Source organism: Papio anubis, chromosome 18 (genome assembly GCF_008728515.1).
Source record: "Papio anubis isolate 15944 chromosome 18, Panubis1.0, whole genome shotgun sequence".
NCBI lineage: Eukaryota > Metazoa > Chordata > Mammalia > Primates > Cercopithecidae > Papio > Papio anubis.
The window spans coordinates 13,434,953-13,455,581 of NC_044993.1; the positions used below are offsets into that span (position 1 = coordinate 13,434,953).

The 20,629-nt window shown below is 38.4% G+C and overlaps 1 long non-coding RNA gene across 1 annotated transcript; it reads right to left on the reverse strand.

Moving 5' to 3' along the window:
• Positions 1 to 8,120: 8,120 nt before the first annotated feature.
• LOC116271265 lies at positions 8,121 to 19,282 on the reverse strand. Its single transcript, XR_004179724.1, has 3 exons — positions 18,366 to 19,282; positions 17,887 to 18,013; positions 8,121 to 8,159 (listed from the first exon to the last, which is right to left on the reverse strand). It is a non-coding gene; the product is annotated as an uncharacterized LOC116271265 (long non-coding RNA).
• Between the last annotated feature and the right edge of the window lie 1,347 nt (positions 19,283 to 20,629).

Here is a 20,629-nt window from a genome sequence, read left to right on the forward strand (position 1 = left end):
CTGGAGTGCAGTGGCGCGATCTCGGCTCACTGCAAGCTCCGCCTCCCAGGTTCACGCCATTCTCCTGCCTCAGCCTCCGAGTAGCTGGGACTACAGGCGCCCGCCACCACGCCCGGCTAGTTTTTTGTATTTTTAGTAGAGACGGGGTTTCACCATGTTAGCCAGGATGGTCTCGATCTCCTGACCTCATGATCCACCCGCCTCGGCCTCCCAAAGTGCTGGGATTACAGGCTTGAGCCACCGCGCCCGGCCGATTTCGGCATTTTCAACTGAGGTACTGGGTTCATCTCACTGGGGAGTGCCGGACGATCGGTACTGGTCAGCTGCTGCAGCCCGACCAGCGAGAGCTGAAGCAGGGCAAGGCATTGCCTCACCTGGGAAGCGCAAGGGGGAAGGGAATCCCTTTTCCTAGCCAGGGGAACTGAGACACACAACACCTGGAGAATCGGGTAACTCCCACCCCAATACTGCGCTTTGAGCAAACAGGCACACCAGGAGATCATATCCCACACCTGGCTGGGAGGGTCCCACACCCACGGAGCCTCCCTCATTGCTATCACAGCAGTCTGTGATCTACCGGCAAGGCAGCAGCGAGGCTGGGGGAGGGGCGCCCGCCATTGCTGAGGCTTAAGTAGGTAAACAAAGCTGCTGGGAAGCTCGAACTGGGTGGAGCTCACAGCAGCTCAAGGAAACCTGCCTGTCTCTGTAGACTCCACCTCTGGGGGCAGGGCACAGTAAACAATAACAAAGCAGCAGACACCTCTGCAGACGCAAACGACTCTGTCTGACAGCTTTGAAGAGAGCGGTGGATCTCCCAACACGGAGGTTGAGATCTGAGAAGGGACAGACTCCCTGCTCAAGCGGGTCCCTGACCCCTGAGTAGCCTAACTGGGAGACATCCCCCACTAGGGGCAGTCTGACACCCCACACCTCACAGGGTGGAGTACACCCCTGAGAGGAAGCTTCCAAAGCAAGAATCAGACAGGTACACTTGCTGTTCAGAAATATTCTATCTTCTGCAGCCTCTGCTGCTGATACCCAGGCAAACAGGGGCTGGAGTGGACCTCAAGCAATCTCCAACAGACCTACAGCTGAGGGTCCTGACTGTTAGAAGGGAAACTATCAAACAGGAAGGACACCTACACCAAAACCCCATCAGTACATCACCATCATCAAAGACCAGAGGCAGATAAAACCACAAAGATGGGGAAAAAGCAGGGCAGAAAAGCTGGAAATTCAAAAAATAAGAGCGCATCTCCCCCGGCAAAGGAGCGCAGCTCATCGCCAGCAACGGATCAAAGCTGGACGGAGAATGACTTTGACGAGATGAGAGAAGAAGGCTTCAGTCCATCAAATTTCTCAGAGCTAAAGGAGGAATTACGTACCCAGCGCAAAGAAACTAAAAATCTTGAAAAAAAAGTGGAAGAATTGATGGCTAGAGTAATTAATGCAGAGAAGGTCATAAACGAAATGAAAGAGATGAAAACCATGACACGAGAAATACGTGACAAATGCACAAGCTTCAGTAACCGACTCGATCAACTGGAAGAAAGAGTATCAGCGATTGAGGATCAAATGAATGAAATGAAGCGAGAAGAGAAACCAAAAGAAAAAAGAAGAAAAAGAAATGAACAAAGCCTGCAAGAAGTATGGGATTATGTAAAAAGACCAACTCTCCGTCTGATTGGGGTGCCTGAAAGTGAGGGGGAAAATGGAACCAAGTTGGAAAACACTCTTCAGGATATCATCCAGGACTTCCCCAACCTAGTAGGGCAGGCCAACATTCAAATCCAGGAAATACAGAGAACGCCACAAAGATACTCCTCGAGAAGAGCAACTCCAAGACACATAATTGCCAGATTCACCAAAGTTGAAATGAAGGAAAAAATCTTAAGGGCAGCCAGAGAGAAAGGTCGGGTTACCCACAAAGGGAAGCCCATCAGACTCACAGCAGATCTCTCGGCAGAAACTCTCCAAGCCAGAAGAGAGTGGGGGCCAATATTCAACATTCTTAAAGAAAAGAATTTTCAACCCAGAATTTCATATCCAGCCAAACTAAGTTTCATAAGTGAAGGAGAAATAAAATCCTTTACAGATAAGCAAATGCTTAGAGATTTTGTCACCACTAGGCCTGCCTTACAAGAGACCCTGAAGGAAGTACTAAACATGGAAAGGAACAACCAGTACCAGCCATCTCAAAAACATGCCAAAATGTAAAGACCATCGAGGCTAGGAAGAAACTGCATCAACTAATGAGCAAAATAACCAGTTAATATCATAATGGCAGGATCAAGTTCACACATAACAATCTTAACCTTAAATGTAAATGGACTAAATGCTCCAATTAAGAGACACAGACTGGCAAACTGGATAAAGAGTCAAGACCCATCAGTCTGCTGTATTCAGGAGACCCATCTCACATGCAGAGACATACATAGGCTCAAAATAAAGGGATGGAGGAAGATTTACCAAGCAAATGGAGAACAAAAAAAAGCGGGGGTTGCAATCCTAGTCTCTGATAAAACAGACTTTAAACCATCAAAGATCAAAAGAGACAAAGAAGGCCATTACATAATGGTAAAGGGATCAATTCAACAGGAAGAGCTAACTATCCTAAATATATATGCACCCAATACAGGAGCACCCAGATTCATAAAGCAAGTCCTTAGAGACTTACAAAGAGACTTAGACTCCCATACAATAATAATGGGAGACTTCAACACTCCACTGTCAACATTAGACAGATCAACGAGACAGAAAGTGAACAAGGATATCCAGGAATTGAACTCATCTCTGCAGCAAGCAGACCTAATAGACATCTATAGAACTCTCCACCCCAAATCAACAGAATATACATTCTTCTCAGCACCACATCGTACTTATTCCAAAATTGACCACGTAATTGGAAGTAAAGCACTCCTCAGCAAATGTACAAGAACAGAAATTATAACAAACTGTCTCTCAGACCACAGTGCATTCAAACTAGAACTCAGGACTAAGAAACTCAATCAAAACCGCTCAACTACATGGAAACTGAACAACCTGCTCCTGAATGACTACTGGGTACATAACGAAATGAAGGCAGAAATAAAGATGTTCTTTGAAACCAATGAGAACAAAGATACAACATACCAGAATCTCTGGGACACATTTAAAGCAGTGTGTAGAGGGAAATTTATAGCACTAAATGTCCACAAGAGAAAGCAGGAAAGATCTAAAATTGACACTCTAACATCGCAATTAAAAGAACTAGAGAAGCAAGAGCAAACACATTCGAAAGCTAGCAGAAGGCTAGAAATAACTAAGATCAGAGCATAACTGGAGGAGATAGAGACACAAAAAACCCTCCAAAAAATCAATGAATCCAGGAGTTGGTTTTTTGAAAAGATCAACAAAATTGACAGACCACTAGCAAGACTAATAAAGAAGGAAAGAGAGAAGAATCAAATCGACGCAATTAAAAATGATAAAGGGGATATCACCACCGACCCCACAGAAATACAAACTACCATCAGAGAATACTATAAACACCTCTACGCAAATAAACTGGAAAATCTAGAAGAAATGGATAATTTCCTGGACACTTACACTCTTCCAAGACTAAACCAGGAAGAAGTTGAATCCCTGAATAGACCAAATAGCAGGCTCTGAAATTGAGGCAACAATTAATAGCCTACCAACCAAAAAAAGTCCAGGACCAGATGGATTCACAGCTGAATTCTACCAGAGGTACAAGGAGGAGTTGGTACCATTCCTTCTGAAACTATTCCAATCAATAGAAAAAGAGGGAATCCTCCCTAACTCATTTTATGAGGCCAACATCATCCTGATACCAAAGCCTGGCAGAGATACAACAAAAAAAGAGAATTTTAGACCAATATCCCTGATGAACATCGATGCAAAAATCCTCAATAAAATACTGGCAAACCGGATTCAGCAACACATCAAAAAGCTTATCCACCATGATCAAGTGGGCTTCATCCCTGGGATGCAAGGCTGGTTCAACATTCGCAAATCAATAAACATAATCCAGCATATAAACAGAACCAAAGACAAGAACCACATGATTATCTCAATTGATGCAGAAAAGGCTTTTGACAAAATTCAACAGCCCTTCATGCTAAAAACGCTCAATAAATTCGGTATTGATGGAACGTACCTCAAAATAATAAGAGCCATTTATGACAAACCCACAGCCAATATCATACTGAATGGGCAAAAACTGGAAAAATTCCCTTTGAAAACTGGCACAAGACAGGGAGGCCCTCTCTCACCACTCCTATTCAACATAGTGTTGGAAGTTCTGGCTAGGGCAATCAGGCAAGAGAAAGAAATCAAGGGTATTCAGTTAGGAAAAGAAGAAGTCAAATTGTCCCTGTTTGCAGATGACATGATTGTATATTTAGAAAACCCCATTGTCTCGGCCCAAAATCTCCTTAAGCTGATAAGCAACTTCAGCAAAGTCTCAGGATACAAAATTAATGTGCAAAAATCACAAGCATTCTTATACACTAGTAACAGACAAACAGAGAGCCAAATCATGAATGAACTTCCATTCACAATTGCTTCAAAGAGAATCAAATACCTAGGAATCCAACTTACAAGGGATGTAAAGGACCTCTTCAAGGAGAACTACAAACCACTGCTCACTGAAATAAAAGAGGACACAAACAAATGGAAGAACATACCATGCTCATGGATAGGAAGAATCAATATCGTGAAAATGGCCATACTGCCCAAGGTAATTTATAGATTCAATGCCATCCCCATCAAGCTACCAATGAGTTTCTTCACAGAATTGGAAAAAACTGCTTTAAAGTTCATATGGAACCAAAAAAGAGCCCGCATCTCCAAGACAATCCTAAGTCAAAAGAACAAAGCTGGAGGCATCACGCTACCTGACTTCAAACTATACTACAAGGCTACAGTAACCAAAACAGCATGGTACTGGTACCAAAACAGAGATATAGACCAATGGAACAGAACAGAGTCCTCAGAAATAATACCACACATCTACAGCCATCTGATCTTTGACAAACCTCAGAGAAACAAGAAATGGGGAAAGGATTCCCTATTTAATAAATGGTGCTGGGAAAATTGGCTAGCCATAAGTAGAAAGCTGAAACTGGATCCTTTCCTTACTCCTTATATGAAAATTAATTCAAGATGGATTAGAGACTTAAATGTTAGACCTAATACCATAAAAATCCTAGAGGAAAACCTAGGTAGTACCATTCAGGACATAGGCATGGGCAAAGACTTCATGTCTAAAACACCAAAAGCAAAGGCAGCAAAAGCCAAAATTGACAAATGGGATCTCATTAAACTAAAGAGCTTCTGCACAGCAAAAGAAACTACCATCAGAGTGAACAGGCAACCTACAGAATGGGAGAAAATTTTTGCAATCTACTCATCTGACAAAGGGCTACTATCCAGAACCTACAAAGAACTCAAACAAATTTACAAGAAAAAAACAAACAACCCCATCAAAAAGTGGGCAAAGGATATGAATAGACATTTCTCAAAAGAAGACATTAATGCAGCCAACAGACACATGAAAAAATGCTCATCATCACTGGCCATCAGAGAAATGCAAATCAAAACCACAATGAGATACCATCTCACACCGGTTAGAATGGCGATCATTAAAAAGTCAGGAAACAACAGGTGCTGGAGAGGATGTGGAGAAATAGGAACACTTTTACACTGTTGGTGGGATTGTAAACTAGTTCAACCATTATGGAAAACAGTATGGCGATTCCTCAAGGATCTAGAACTAGATGTACCATATGACCCAGCCATCCCATTACTGGGGATATACCCAAAGGATTATAAATTATGCTGCTATAAAGACACATGCACACGTATGTTTATTGCAGCACTATTCACAATAGCAAAGACTTGGAATCAACCCAAATGTCCATCAGTGACAGATTGGATTAAGAAAATGTGGCACATATACACCATGGAATACTATGCAGCCATAAAAAAGGATGAGTTTGCGTCCTTTGTAGGGACATGGATGCAGCTGGAATCCATCATTCTTAGCAAACTATCACAAGAACAGAAAACCAAACACCGCATGTTCTCACTCATAGGTGGAAACTGAACAATGAGATCACTTGGACTTGGGAAGAGGAACATCACACACCGGGGCCTATCATGGGGAGGGGGGAGGGGGGAGGGATTGCATTGGGAGTTATACCTGATGTAAATGACGAGTTGATGGGTGCAGCACACCAACAAGGCACAAGTATACATATGTAACAAACCTGCATGTTATGCACATGTATCCTACAACTTACAGTATAATAATAATAAATAAATTTAAAAAAAAATTAAAAAAAATAAAAAAAAATAAAAAAAAATAAAAAAATAAGTAAATGAATTACAAAATAAAAAATTAGATTTTATCAAAATTGTGTAAGTCTAAACTTCAATAAGACAGTAAAAATTACATAATTGGGTATATCAAGAATAGATTATAAATTACATTATAAAGTAGATTTATATATCATTAGATTTCATATCAAGAATAGATGATGCATTACATAATTGGGCACATCAAGAATAGATTAATAATCCTGACGACTGTAACTCAATAACAAAGCAAACTACCTAACTTTAAAATGTGCAACTTGTTTGATCAAATAATTTACAAAAGAAGATTTATAAATGACCAATACACATGAATATGATCAATATCTGTAATCATCAAGAAAATGCATGTTAGCATAATGAAATTTCTCTAAGATACCTGAAACTCAGAAGTCTGGCAATTTCGAGTGTTCAGAAGCACGCAGAGCAAATGGAAATCTTCTACATGTTTTATGGGGATGCAAAATTGGAGAACTACTCTGAAAACCAGACTGGCAGTTTCTTATACATATGTTTACTATATGTATAAATGCCTCATCAGTTTTACCTCTAGAAATCTACCCAGGAAAAAATGAAAACTTATGTCCACACAAGGATTTCCACATAATTGTCTACAGCACCTTTATGTATAATAGACCAAAATCAGAAATACTCCAAAAGTTGACCAAATGGCGAATAAATAAATACTAGTATATCAAAACAATAGAACATATTTTTACTTAGCAATAAAGAATGGACTACGGATACATGAGAACATGAACCAATCTCAAAAACATTCTGCTGGAAAAAAGAAAACCTACACTAAAAGTCGATAGCTTATAGTTCTATCTATATAAAAATCTAGAATAAGATAAACTAACCTGTAGTGACAGCAAGATCAGTGCTTGCCTGGAGTCGAGGGTGGTGACTTTTAAAAGGCATAATGGAACATTTGGGGGTGACAGACATGTTCTACATTTTGATCATGATAATGGCTTCAACGGTGTATGTATTTGTCAAAATTCATCTAACAGTATATTTAAAAATCGATGAATTTTATTTTATGTAAATTAATCAATTGATTTGGTTTAAAAACTGCAATAGAAAGGGTAGTGGACACTGTATCTGAGACACTGAATGGAGTAAACCATTCTTTCTTCCACCCTAGAAACTCCAGGAGTGAAAGAGACCTTGCCTTCAGTGCATGAACTTGTCCACACTTATCAGTTACTGGAAATATTTCAGAAACTGATTTCCTCTGATTTCAAAGAATCTGAGGAAAACTTTGACTCTCTGGTAGTCAAACAAATGTTTTTGTACTTGGAGATTTGGAAACTTGTTGTAAATCTAATACTAGGTAGGGCAGCTTGACAAAACAGTAAGAATTTGTTTCCTGGGCAAGGTTGCAGTGAGCTGAGACTGCACCACTGCGCTCCAGACTGGGCGACAGAGCGAGATCCCATCTCAAATAAATAAATAAACAAAGGAAGAAAGAAAAGAAAGTGTCTAGAAATATGTCCATGGGTATAATAATCGATTTTCAACAGAGTTGCCAAGATAATTCAATAAGGAAAAGGTTTTCTTTTCAACAAATCCAACGAAAACAATTAGATGTCCAAATGAAAAATAGAACAACTTTGTTTCTTATCTCATATCATACACAAAATTACATAGAAATAGATGCAGTTGAAACAGATACAGGCTCATACCTGTAATCCCAACATTTTGGGAGGTTGAGATGGGAGGATTGCTTGAGTCCAGGAGTTTAAAACCAGCCTAGGCAACAGAGTGAGACCCTATCTCTGAAAACAAACAAACAAACAACAAAAAGTTAACATCAGTCATTTTCTTTACTCCCATTGATTAGTAGTAATTTCATGTTTAGAAAAAAATTAATTTGTAAACTGGGAAGAAACAATGTTATTATCGCATCTCAAGTTGTACCTGGCAGTTCCTAGGTCAAGTTAAGTGACATTCTCAGGGGAAGCCTCCTGTCTTTGCCTAAATTACACCAAGTTATTTCATGCTTCAACTCCCTCCACATGTGCTGCCCTTGGGGCCTGAAAGTTTTTTCCCTTGTCTTTGCTTGGGCTGACTTCCACTCATTCTTCCAGACCCAATTTAAAAATTGATTTTTTCAAATCACCATTCTGTTTCAATAAGTTGTTCTTTATTAGATTTACTCATTGCACTATATTTGATGTATTCAGAACATCTATAATATTTGGATATTTGTGTATTTATAAATGAATTTTTTGGCTTATTGTCTGTCCTATCTCTATTCTAAGTTCTATGACCTCATTCCTTTCTAGTGCTTACAAATGCTGTTGATTACTGGAATTGTTCAGTACTTCTGAATTCCGGAGATGTGTACAGGAGGGTCAAAGTTTTTATACAATCAAAGGGAAGATCCCATTTTTATGTGATTTTTCCTAAATCGCTTCAAAACATGGCTTAATCTGAAAATAGGTTGGGAGGTTTCAAAGGCATGGACTCTCATTCTGTCCAATATTTCTGGTTTCCAAAAGAGTACCAAAAAATAACAACAACAACATAGTATCAAGCAAACAAATTTAAGAAAAAGAATATTCTTTGGAGGACAAGAGGAAACTGAATCATATCATTAAAAACGGTAAATAAAGGCAAAGTATCAAGCATTTATCCTGCCTTGTCTATAGGAAGTACCACTAGGTAATTAACAAAAGAGTAGCCCATAAGAAATGTCTCCTTATAAAACATCACAGCAAATTAAAAAGAAAAAAAACTCTTCTAACTGGTGTGAGATGGTATCTCATTTGTAGTTTTGATTTGCATTTCTCTGATGGCCAGTGATGGCGAGCATTTTTTCATGTATCTGTTGGCTGTATGAATGTCTTCTTTTGAGAAATGTCTGTTCATATCCTTTGCCCACTTTTTGATGGGATTGTTCGTTTTTTTCTTGTAAATTTGTTTGAGTTCTTGTGCTGGAAAGGATGTGGAGAAATAGGAACACTTTTACACTGTTGGTGGAATTGTAAACTAGTTCAACCATTGTGGAAAACAGTATGGCGATTCCTCAAGGATCTAGAACTAGAAATACCATTTGACCCAGCCATCCCATTACGGGGTATATACCCAAAGGATTATAAATCATGCTGCTATAAAGACACATGCACACATATGTTTACTGCGGCACTATTCACAATAGCAAAGACTTGGAATCAACCCAAATGTCCATCAGTGACACACTGGATTAAGAAAATGTGGCACATATACACCATGGAACACTAAGCAGCCATAAAAAAGGATGAGTGTGTGTTCTTTATAGGAACATGGATGCAGCCGGAAACCATCATTCTCAGCAAACTATCGCAAGAACAGAAAACCAAACACCGCATGTTCTCACTCATAGGTGGGAACTGAACAAAGAGATCACTTGGATTCGGGAAGGGGAACATCACACACCGGGGCCTATTATGGGGATTGTAGGGGGAAGTGATGGCATGGGAATTATACCTGATGTAAATGATGAGATGATGGGTGCTGATGAGTTGATGGGTGCAGCACACCAACATGGCACAAGTATACATATGTAACAAAACTGTACATTGTGCATATGTACCCTAGAACTTAAAGTATAATAAAAAAAATAAAAATAAATAAAAAAAGCTGACAGAACTGACAGAACTTAAATGCTCTAATTTTTCAAAAATAACTAATTAATGAATCTAATCATTGAGCATTTTGCTGCTAATATAACAAAGAGTGAGGCAACTAGACATCACGTACCTCCTCATTAAAGAATACAATACCGGCCAGGCGCGGTGGCTCACGCCTGTAATCCCAGCACTTTGGGAGGCCGAGGCGGGCGGATCATGAGGTCAGGAGATCGAGACCATCCTGCCTAACATGGTGAAACCCCGTCTCTGCTAAAAATACAAAAAATTAGCCGGGTGTGGTGGCAGGCACCTGTAGTCTCATCTACTTGGGAGGCTGACACAGGAGAATGGCGTGAACCCGGGAAGCAGAGCTTGCAGTGAGCTGAGATCGCGCCACTGCACTCCAGCCTGGGCGATGAGCAATACTCCATCTCAAAAAAGAAAAAAAAAAAAAATACAATACCACCTACAGTCTTTCCAATGGAACGGAAGGAACATAAGCCTGCTGTAGCCTGAGATCCAGCACCAAGTATTTAAAGAAATAGCGTGGACAAAGAACACGTTAAACCACACCATTAGCACATAACAAGTAAAGTCTATACTATGGAAAACCTTACAAGACAAATGTCCAGGGTTGATGAAACAGATGAGTGGCAAGGTAATATAAAGAAGTGGGAGGCTGGCCGGGCGCGGTGGCTCAAGCCTGTAATCCCAGCACTTTGGGAGGCCGAGACGGGTGGATCACGAGGTCAGGAGATTGAGACCATCCTGGCTAACACAGTGAAACCCCGTCTCTACTAAAAAATACAAAAAACTAGCCGGGTGAGTTGGCGGGCGCCTGTAGTCCCAGCTACTCGGGAGGCTGAGGCAGGAGAATGGCGTAAACCCGGGAGGCGGAGCTTGCAGTGAGCTGAGATCCGGCCACTGCACTCCAGCCCGGGTGACAGAGCGAGACTCCGTCTCAAAAAAAAAAAAGTGGGAGGAAAGCCTGTCAATGAAAAAATATATCATTTATTTTAAATGGGCAAGAAGAAAACTATAAAAATCACTAGCAGAAGTTCTCTACAAGAAATTAAACGGAGATTCTTTCATGCTGAAATAAAAGGAGGCTAGACAATAACTTGAATTCAAAGAAAGAAAAGCATGGGAAAAGTAACTTTACAGGTAAACAGAAAACGGAATATAAATGTATTTTTTGTTATTAACTAATTTTTTCCTCAACTGTATAAAACAGTATTTATAAGTCTATGTTGACGGACATACAATATATAAAGGTACAATTTGTGTGACAAAATGGTACACTGAAAGAGTAGGGAATGAACTTTATGAGAGCAAAGTCCTTGTATACTATTGAAATTAGGTTGATATTATCTCAACTAGATTTTTATAAGTTAAATGTTAATTATGATCCTCAGACCAATCACTAAAAAAAACTCAAAATCATATTAAAAGAAATGACAAATGAATTAAATGATATGCTAGAAGTACCTAACAAAAGACAGTAATTTAATAGAATTCAAAAATGCATAAGAAGTACATAAAATAAACACAAATATGGTGGATGTGAGTCCTATCTTATCAGGAAATGCATTACATAATAATGGACTAAGCACTTGAATTAAAAGTAGAGATTGGAAGAATGGTCAACTATACACAAGTCAACTAAACACAACTATACACAAGTCAACTAAACACAAGTATACACAAGTCAACTAAACACAAGTCAACTATAACCTATCTACAAAGGTACACTTTGTATTCAAAGACACAAACAGGTTAAAATTAAAAGGATGGAAAGAGATATACTATGTAAACAATAGTAAGAGAACTGGTGTGGCTATACTAATATCAGACAATATAGACTATAAGGCAAAATATTGTTGTTAGATACAAAGGTGATTTTATAATAAGAGGTTAATTCATCTAGAAAATATAACAATTTAAAATATATTACAATCCAACAACAGAGCTCAATATTCATAAAGAAAAATTGCAGATTTGAAGGAGAGGCACGTCAACCTTAGCAGCCGCAAAAATCAATCCCCCTATAAACAATAAATAAAAAACTGGAAAGAAATTCAAGAAGGAAATTCAACATTTGAACAACACTATAAATGAACTAGAACTAACATCTATAAAATACTCCACCCAACAGAACAGACTACAGATTAGGCCCTATGGTAGTCCTTAAAACAAAGCCCAATAAACTTAAAAATATTCAAATCATACAAAGTATGTTTTCTGGCCATAATGCAATTATATTAGAAATCAGTAACAATGAAATATGGAAAACTCACAAAAATGTGAACATCAATAATACACTATTAAATAACCAATAGGTCAAGAAGAAATCCCAGGTAAATTTGAAAAGACTTGGAAATAAGTGAAGGAAAACACAACATATTAAAATACATGAAATGCACCTAAAACAGTACTTAAAGGCAAATTTATAGCTCTAACCTTCTCTTAAAAAAATAAGACGTTTTCAGACTAATAACCTATCTTTGCACCTTCTTAAGTAACTAGAGTAAGAAGAGGAAACTAAAGCCAAAGCAAACAGAAGGAAAAAATAAAGATTACAGTGGTAATAAATGAAAAAGAGTAGGGAAAGTAACCAAAACCAAAAGCAGGTTTTTTGAAAAGATCAAATAACCAAACCAAAAGTAGGTTCTTTGAAGAGATCAAACCAAATTGACAACCTGTAAGACTGATAAAGAAACAAAGATAGAAGATGCAAGTTACTAAAATCAGAAATAAAAGAGGAGGTATTTTTACTTATATTTTACTTATCTTAGAAATTAAAAGTATTATAAAGGAATGCTATAAACAATCATACACCAACAAATTAAGATAACCTAAATGAAATGGTCAAATCCTCAGAATGACAGAAACAACAGACTCAAAAAAAGAAACAGGAAAAAAATTAGAAAATTGGAATAGACCTATAAGAAGAAAAAAGACTGAATAGTGAAAAACTTCCTATAAGAAAAAGTACAGGACCAGATGGCTTCCCTGGTGAATTCTACCAAATGTTTGAAGAAGAATCAACAACAATCTTCTACAGACTCCTCCAAAAAAACAGAAGAGGAAAGAGAGGAGAGACACTTCACAACTCATTCTATGAGGCCAGTATTATTCTGAAAACAAAATCAAAGACACCCCCCAACACACACACACACACACACACACACACCCCACTGCACCAATTTCCCTCATGGACACTGGTGCAAAAATTCTCATCAAAATACTAGTACACGTGTAACATGTGAAGCATTATACACAATGGATGAGTGGGATTTCTCTTGAGGAATGCATAGTTGGCATATCATATAAAAATCAACAAATACCATAGGATGAAAAACACGTGACCATCCCAGTAGACAGAAAATAAACATATGACAAAATTCAAACCCTTCCACAATTAAAAAGGAAAACCTATTGGCAATAGGAAGGAGCCTGACCAAGGACATCTATGAAAAGCTCAATGCTATCTTCATTCTTAGTGATTAGTGACTGAAAGTTTTCTTCCTAATATCAGGAACAAGACAAGAATGTCAGTTTTCATCCCTTATATTCAACACGGTACTACAGGATCCAGTTATGGCACTTAGGCAAGAAAAAGAAACAAGGTAATCACATTGGAAAGAAAGAATGAAACTTCCTCTATTTGCAGATGATATGATCTTGCACAGAGAAAATCCTAAGGAATCTATAAAAAAATTAGAGGCCATAACTGAGTTATTAGAAACTCAGTTTCTAATGTTTGAAGGATACAAAATCAAGATATAAAAAATCAGTTATATTTCTACAGACTAGCAATAAACAATCTGGACATGAATTTAAGAAATCAATTTCATTTTCACTAGCACAACATGAATGGCACACCTAGGAATAAATATAACCAAAAAGTGTAAGATGAGCATACTCAAAACTGCAAAAATTTTTGAAAGAAATTTACAAAAATATAAATAAATGTAAAGACACCTCACATTTATAGACTGGAAGACAATCTTTTAAAGACGGAAATATTTTCAAAAATGATCTACAGATTCAATGGAATCACTGTGAAAATCTCAGTTGCCTTTATGCAAAATAAGGCGATTTAAAATTTAAATGGAAATGCAAGGCACCCTGAATAGTCACAATAGTACTGAAAATGAAGAACAAGGTCAGAGGACTCACACTTTCCAATTTCAAAACTTACTACACAGCTACAGTAATCGAGACTGTTTTGTACCAGCATGAGGACAGACATACAGATTTATGGAACAGAATTGAGAATTCTGAAATAAAGACATACATTCATGATCAGTTAATTTTCAACAAAGATGTCAAAACTTCAACTAGAGAAAAGTAATCTGTTTTATAAATGGGCTGGGATAATTGGATATCAACATGGAAAAAAAAAGAAAAAGATTTTGGAACTCTACGTTATATTGTGGTAACGGACTGCCACGACTTGTTTTCTGGTCACAACCCTGCTGACCAAAACAAGATCTGGCCCAAACAGGATAAAGTGAAGAAATTAGCAGGAACCAGCAGAGGGCGATGAAAGCGATCCCTAGTTGCCCTCATTGCTCATTGGACTGGGATACTCCCACCAACGCCATGACAGTTTACAAGTGCCAAGGCAACTACCCAGAAGTTACCACCCCTTTCCTAGAAAGTTATAAATAAACTTCCCCCCTCAATTTGAATTGACTCACCCATCCATGTAATTGAAAGCGAATGTAAGGGAGTACAAATACAGTTTGTAAAAGAGCCCATAAGTTGGTGACTCTGGGCCCCCTGCCTATGAGTTAGGCCTGTTCTACAAAGAACAGTACCTACAGTTCTAAGAGATGGCTAACAGCACTGGCTCACCCTTGAATTCTTTCCTGTGCAAAGCCAAGAACCCTTCTGGACTGAACCCAAAAGCTGAGGCTTGCTTGTGCTGTACCACCATCTATAAAAATTAACTCAAGTGAATCAAAAACCCAAATCCTAAATATAAGAATAAAAACTGTAAACTGCTTAAAAACATAATTGTATATTTTTGTGACCTTGGATTAAGCAATGGTTTACCTACATTTGACAGCAAAAGCACAAGCAACCAAAGAAAAACAGACAAATTAAACTTTACAAACTTCAAAACTTTTGTATTTTAAAGGATATTATCAAAACACTGAAAAGATAACACACAAAATGAGATAATTAAAAATGGGCAAAGGACTTTTACAAGGAGATTTATATCTTCAATGAATCAGGGTTTGACAAGAGAAACTGTAGCAAAGACATGAGTGTCATCATCTCATAGCTCATGCAACTTACATACACATTGTTGGACAATCACGAATCACTCGCTATATATACATGTAAAGGCCATATAGATGCTCATCCAGCATGTGCTTAATTTGTTAACTGACAACTCATTTTTTCCCAATGCAACTCATTCCATTTAAGAACATTTTAAGCCATTCTACAACGTAAATGTATTTCAAAACATCATATGGTACACAATAAATATATATGCTATATTTGTCAATTAAAAGTACAAAAGAACATCCAAAATGGTACAAAAACAAGGAGAAGCAAAGGATTTCGTAGACATTTCTTCAAGGAAGACATATATGTGACTAATGTTTAAAAATCTTCAAAATCAAGAGTCATCAGTGAAATGCAAGTTAAAACCTCAATGACATACCACTAGATGTTCTCCTAAATGGCTATAATTTTAAAAGGCAGAAAATAAAAAGTGTTGGCAAGGATGTAGAGAAATCAGATCCCTCATATATAGCTTGTGAAAATGTAAAATGGTGCAATTCTCCTCTGGAAAGCAGATATTGCTTTAGAAAGTTAAATATAGAATTGCTGTATCACTCAGCTATTTTACTCCTAGGTATGCCCCCAAGAGAACTGAAAATATTTGTCCATGCAAAAGCTCGTACATGAATATTCCTCACAGCATTGTCCATAATTGCCAAAAAGTGAAAAATTCCACGTCTATCAACTGATGAATAAACAAAATTTGTTATATCCATAAATTAAATATTATTCAGCTATAAAAAGGAATGCACTACTGATTCATGCAAGAACGTGCACAAACCTTGAAAACATGCTAAGTGAAAGAAGCCAATCACAAAAGGCTACATATTGTGTGATTCCATTTATATGAAATGCCCAGAAAATAAAATCCCATTGAGACAGAAAGTAGATTAGTGGTTGCCAGTAGCTGGAGGAGGGGAGCAAGGAGTAGCTCTTCTAATAGTAGTTGACAGCTTTATAAATATATTAAAAATAAACTGTATACTTTAAAGGGTGATTTTATAGTATGTAAATTATATATGTCAATTAAAATTTAACTAAAACCTGAACCATAATGATATCAACTTAATATTTTAACTTCAAACTCATAAATGTATATATTTATCCCCAACAGTGTTTGGAAAAATCTATAAGGTCTTTCTGTGACTGTGATCCAATATTGTCTCTCCGTAATTTTCTCAAGATCCAAATAATGCATAACGCATCTTTTTAGAGTCCCAGTTCTACATCATTTCAAACCGTGTGAAAAATTAGCCATTTTTGGGGTCATTCTGAGGGCTAAATTCGTCCAAATATTTTTCTGGTCTCCTATAGTTATAATGTAAACACCTAATTTGGTGAGATTTTAAATCTACTCTTTAGAGTCTCTTGGAAGCTTCTAATTTCATTTAAAATTGAACCACAAATTTCCTCTACTTTAAACTCATTTAATCATATTTTTGGTATTTAATTAAAACACGTAACCACTACAGGTAGCATAAGCAGTTTTGAAGGGAACAGAACCAATTCTTGACAAGCATATAACTCAGCTGGTGTAAATGGAAGGGCAAAGGCAGGAAAAAGGAAAAGCATCTAAGGCACAAGTCAACAGATAACAGGAAAAAACACTGAAAGACCAGTTTGTTCAGGACATTCGTATACAGAAATTAGATTAAATACCTGCTATTATACTTAAACGCGATAGTAAGGTATGGATGAGTCTGAATATGTGAAAAGGTCATTGCACACATATATTAATATGATAGCATGGACCATAGAATTAGAATTCTGCGCTAAATAATTATAGGAACACTTGGGAGTTGCTGCTCTACCTAACTGATATGAAACTATGGCAACGGGAGAAAAAAATGAAAGTAAACTATCTTTTGTAATTGGTCTTAGATAGGCAAGAACACGGCCAATAGTGAATTAAGGAATGAAAAGCATTACAGAAGACTAAATGGGATGCAACATTCATAGCTTTGACATAGTTGTTGTTAGAGACAAATTTTATGAATGACAATACATGTAGTCTATATGCATTGCTTATGTGATGTGTATTAGGAGTTTTCTTACTATTCTGCTCAATAAGACTTAGTAGAAAAGATGAACAAGCAACAGTAAGAACAGCTCTTTCATCTCTTCTATAAATTTCTTACCAGTCAGTATTAAAATTGTCCCAAATTTAAGCCTGTTTGTGTTACCATATACACAGAATACTCATCAGGGATTACACAAAGAATATTAGAATAGAAAGAAGCTTTAAGAATTTCAATTGAATTACAAGACACCCTGATACTTAGGCACATTTTTTTCTAAGCCTTTTTTTTTTTTTTTTTTTTTTTTTTTGCTCTAAGTAGTATCTCCAGAGCCGCAAAGCACAATTTTCACTGCTTTAGAAAATAATGTTGTATTTTCTGAGTCAAGTATACCTGGATAATTATTTATTTGAAGTCTACAAACACAACTTTTGAGATATTGAAAAGCAAACATGTAAGACAGGTTAAAACAAGAAAGGTATGTTTATAATACACTATTATTTTGGTTTAGGTATCATTGTATCCTTAAATCTTTGAGCATATAGAAAAAACATAATCTAGAGACTCACAGGATTTGTGTTCATCTTTCTGCGGCAGACAGACTCAAAGATGGCCCCATGGTTTCCATCTCATGCTTTGGTTCTAGCATACTCTTCTCCCTTTGAGTTTAGGTCAGACTCGTGACTTTGTTCTAGCCTGCAGAATACAACAAAAGTGACATGCTATATGTAATTATGACATGTAATATTGTAACAGCTGTCTTCCTAGGAGACATTATTTCCTTTGCTGGCTTTTAAGAAACCAGCTGCCATTGGTGAATTTCCCATATGTTTTCTTGCTTTTTGTCGGTTTCAAATAAATAGAATGTGAAAAATAAAAAAGTCTGAAACTGACTTCAAGTTTTAAGAGTGATAAAGTACTGTGAAAGTTAAAGAGGCGCATCCCGCCGCCATTTTGCCCCCTGGTCCCTGCAAGGCATACTGACAGCCGGCGCCCCAGCGCGGACCCGTGCTGGTCTGCGCGACGCACGACCCTCATGGACACTCACCCCTGGCCACCCTGCGCAGTTCGCAGTTCAGAGCGGCTCAGAGCTTCCCGCCGGGAAAGGGGCGGGGCGGGACAGGGACAGGGAGGTCTTGGAGGCGGGGCGGCTTCCCAGCGTACCGCACCACGTGACTCTCAGTGTGGCCGCGCTTCTCCCAGCTGCAAGCGCCTTGTGGCCCGCGCGCAGGCGCACTCTGGTTCGCGCCACTGGGGCGCCCAGGCGGGAGGTCGGAGCATCTTGTGAGTTAGAATATGGAGAGGGCCACATGACAGCCGAGGGTGGCCTCTGTCCAGCAGCTGGTAAAAAAGTCATAACGCTCAGTCCGATAACCTGCAAGAAGACTGAATTTTGCCAACAATCACATGAGCTTAAACGAAGTTCCTTCTCCAGTTGAGCCTTAGATGAGACTAGTACTCTGGCTAACATATTGATTGCAGCTTTGTTAAACTCTAAACGGGACGCTAACTAAATTATTCCTCGACTCATGACACAGAACACATGAGATAATGTATTGTTTTAAGCAATAGCTAATATATTAGGTTTCAAAACCTTTTCTGTGCAGGTTGAGACAATACAAGCTATTGCCTCCTATTTCTTATTTAAAGTATTAAATACTAAATCAACACAATAACATCAGTTGACCCATTATGATACTACATACATGAACTGACAAGTGAAACTTCCATCTCTAGGTTGTTTCAAGACTGTATATGAAAAATTGATTAAATGTTTAAGTTGGGTGCCCAATTAATTTGCTACAAAACTTTTTTTTAATCTCTTTTTTCTTTCTTATCTCTGCAATATCTACTAACCAAATTAGGCAAGCTCACATCATAAATATTTCTAAAATTCATCTAGTTTCCTTAATTCATAGTCATGAGCCGTGATTTGGGAGATATCATATCCCACCTTTCACTGTATCAACTTCATTTTTTTTTTTTTTTTTGAGACAGAGTCTCGCTCCGTCGTCCAGGCTGGAGTGCAGTGGCACGATCTTGGCTCACTGCAAGCTCCGCTTCCCAGGTTTACACCATTCTCCTGCCTCAGCTTCCAGAGTAGCTGGGACTACAGGCGCCTGCCATCACGCCCAACTAATTTTTTTGTATTTTTAAAAGAGACAGGGTTTCACCGTGTTAGCCAGGACGGTCTCAATCTCCTGACTTCGTGATCTGCCCACCTCGGCCTCCCAAAATGCTGGGATTACAGGCGTGAGCCACTGCGCCTGGCCTGACTGTATCAACTTCATTCTGATCTCCACACTTCACTCTCACTCTTTTTCCCCTTCCTTCATTTTTACCTGAAACCGGAGTAATATTTGCTATATAAACATGTAATTACATGAACCAGATTCTCTACCTGCTTTCCGGAGTCTTTGGGAAAAGGCTAAACTCTTCAGTATAACTCATCTTATGCCCCAGGTTTTACTAATTTCATCTGCCTAGCTAAAAGAAACATATTTTGTTTCCTCAAGGGTAAGGATTACGCATGTCTTATCACTTTATTCTCAGCATTCTGCATGTTTGATTCAAGCCTCAAACAAATTTGACATTTAATATTTGTTGAAGTAATACCTGAAGCAATAAATAACATATTTTTAAATGTATGTCATCAGAACGAGAATCTCACATACATGTTGTACATTTATTTTCTGTACCTATTCATCAATACATTTTTTTTTTTTTTGAGACCAAGTCTCGCTCTGTCGCCCAGGCTGCAGTGCAGTGGCGCTGTCTCGGCTCACTGCAAGCTCTGCCTCCCGGGTCCACGCCATTCTCCTGTCTCAGCCTCCTGAACAGCTGGGACTACAGGCGCCCGCCACTGCGCCCAGCTAATTTTTTGTATTCTTAGTAGAGACGGGGTTTCACCATGGTCTCGATTTCCTGACCTCGTGATCTGCCTGCCTTGGCCTCCCAAAGTGCTGGGATTACAAGCGTGTGCCACTGCGCCCAGCCTAAACTTTTAATAAAACATCTGAAAAGTATGTTAGCAAGATGGCAGAAAAGGAATTTTCTACTCCCTGAGACAGCATCGCTTAATGCTGAGAGACACCCTACTGGTTTGCTGTTTCTCCCACAAGGAAAAGTTACAGCATAGTGACAGAGCATCTGACTCCTTCAGCTATGTGGGGTATTGCTCAAGAGGCCCACTTTTTTTTTCTCATCCTACCCAAAATACTGAAGTAATCAACATGTCTGAGTGGTTGAGAGGGCTGGGAGCACAGAAGTGAAACTCCAGACCCTACTAACCACTCCACAGACTCCATCAGG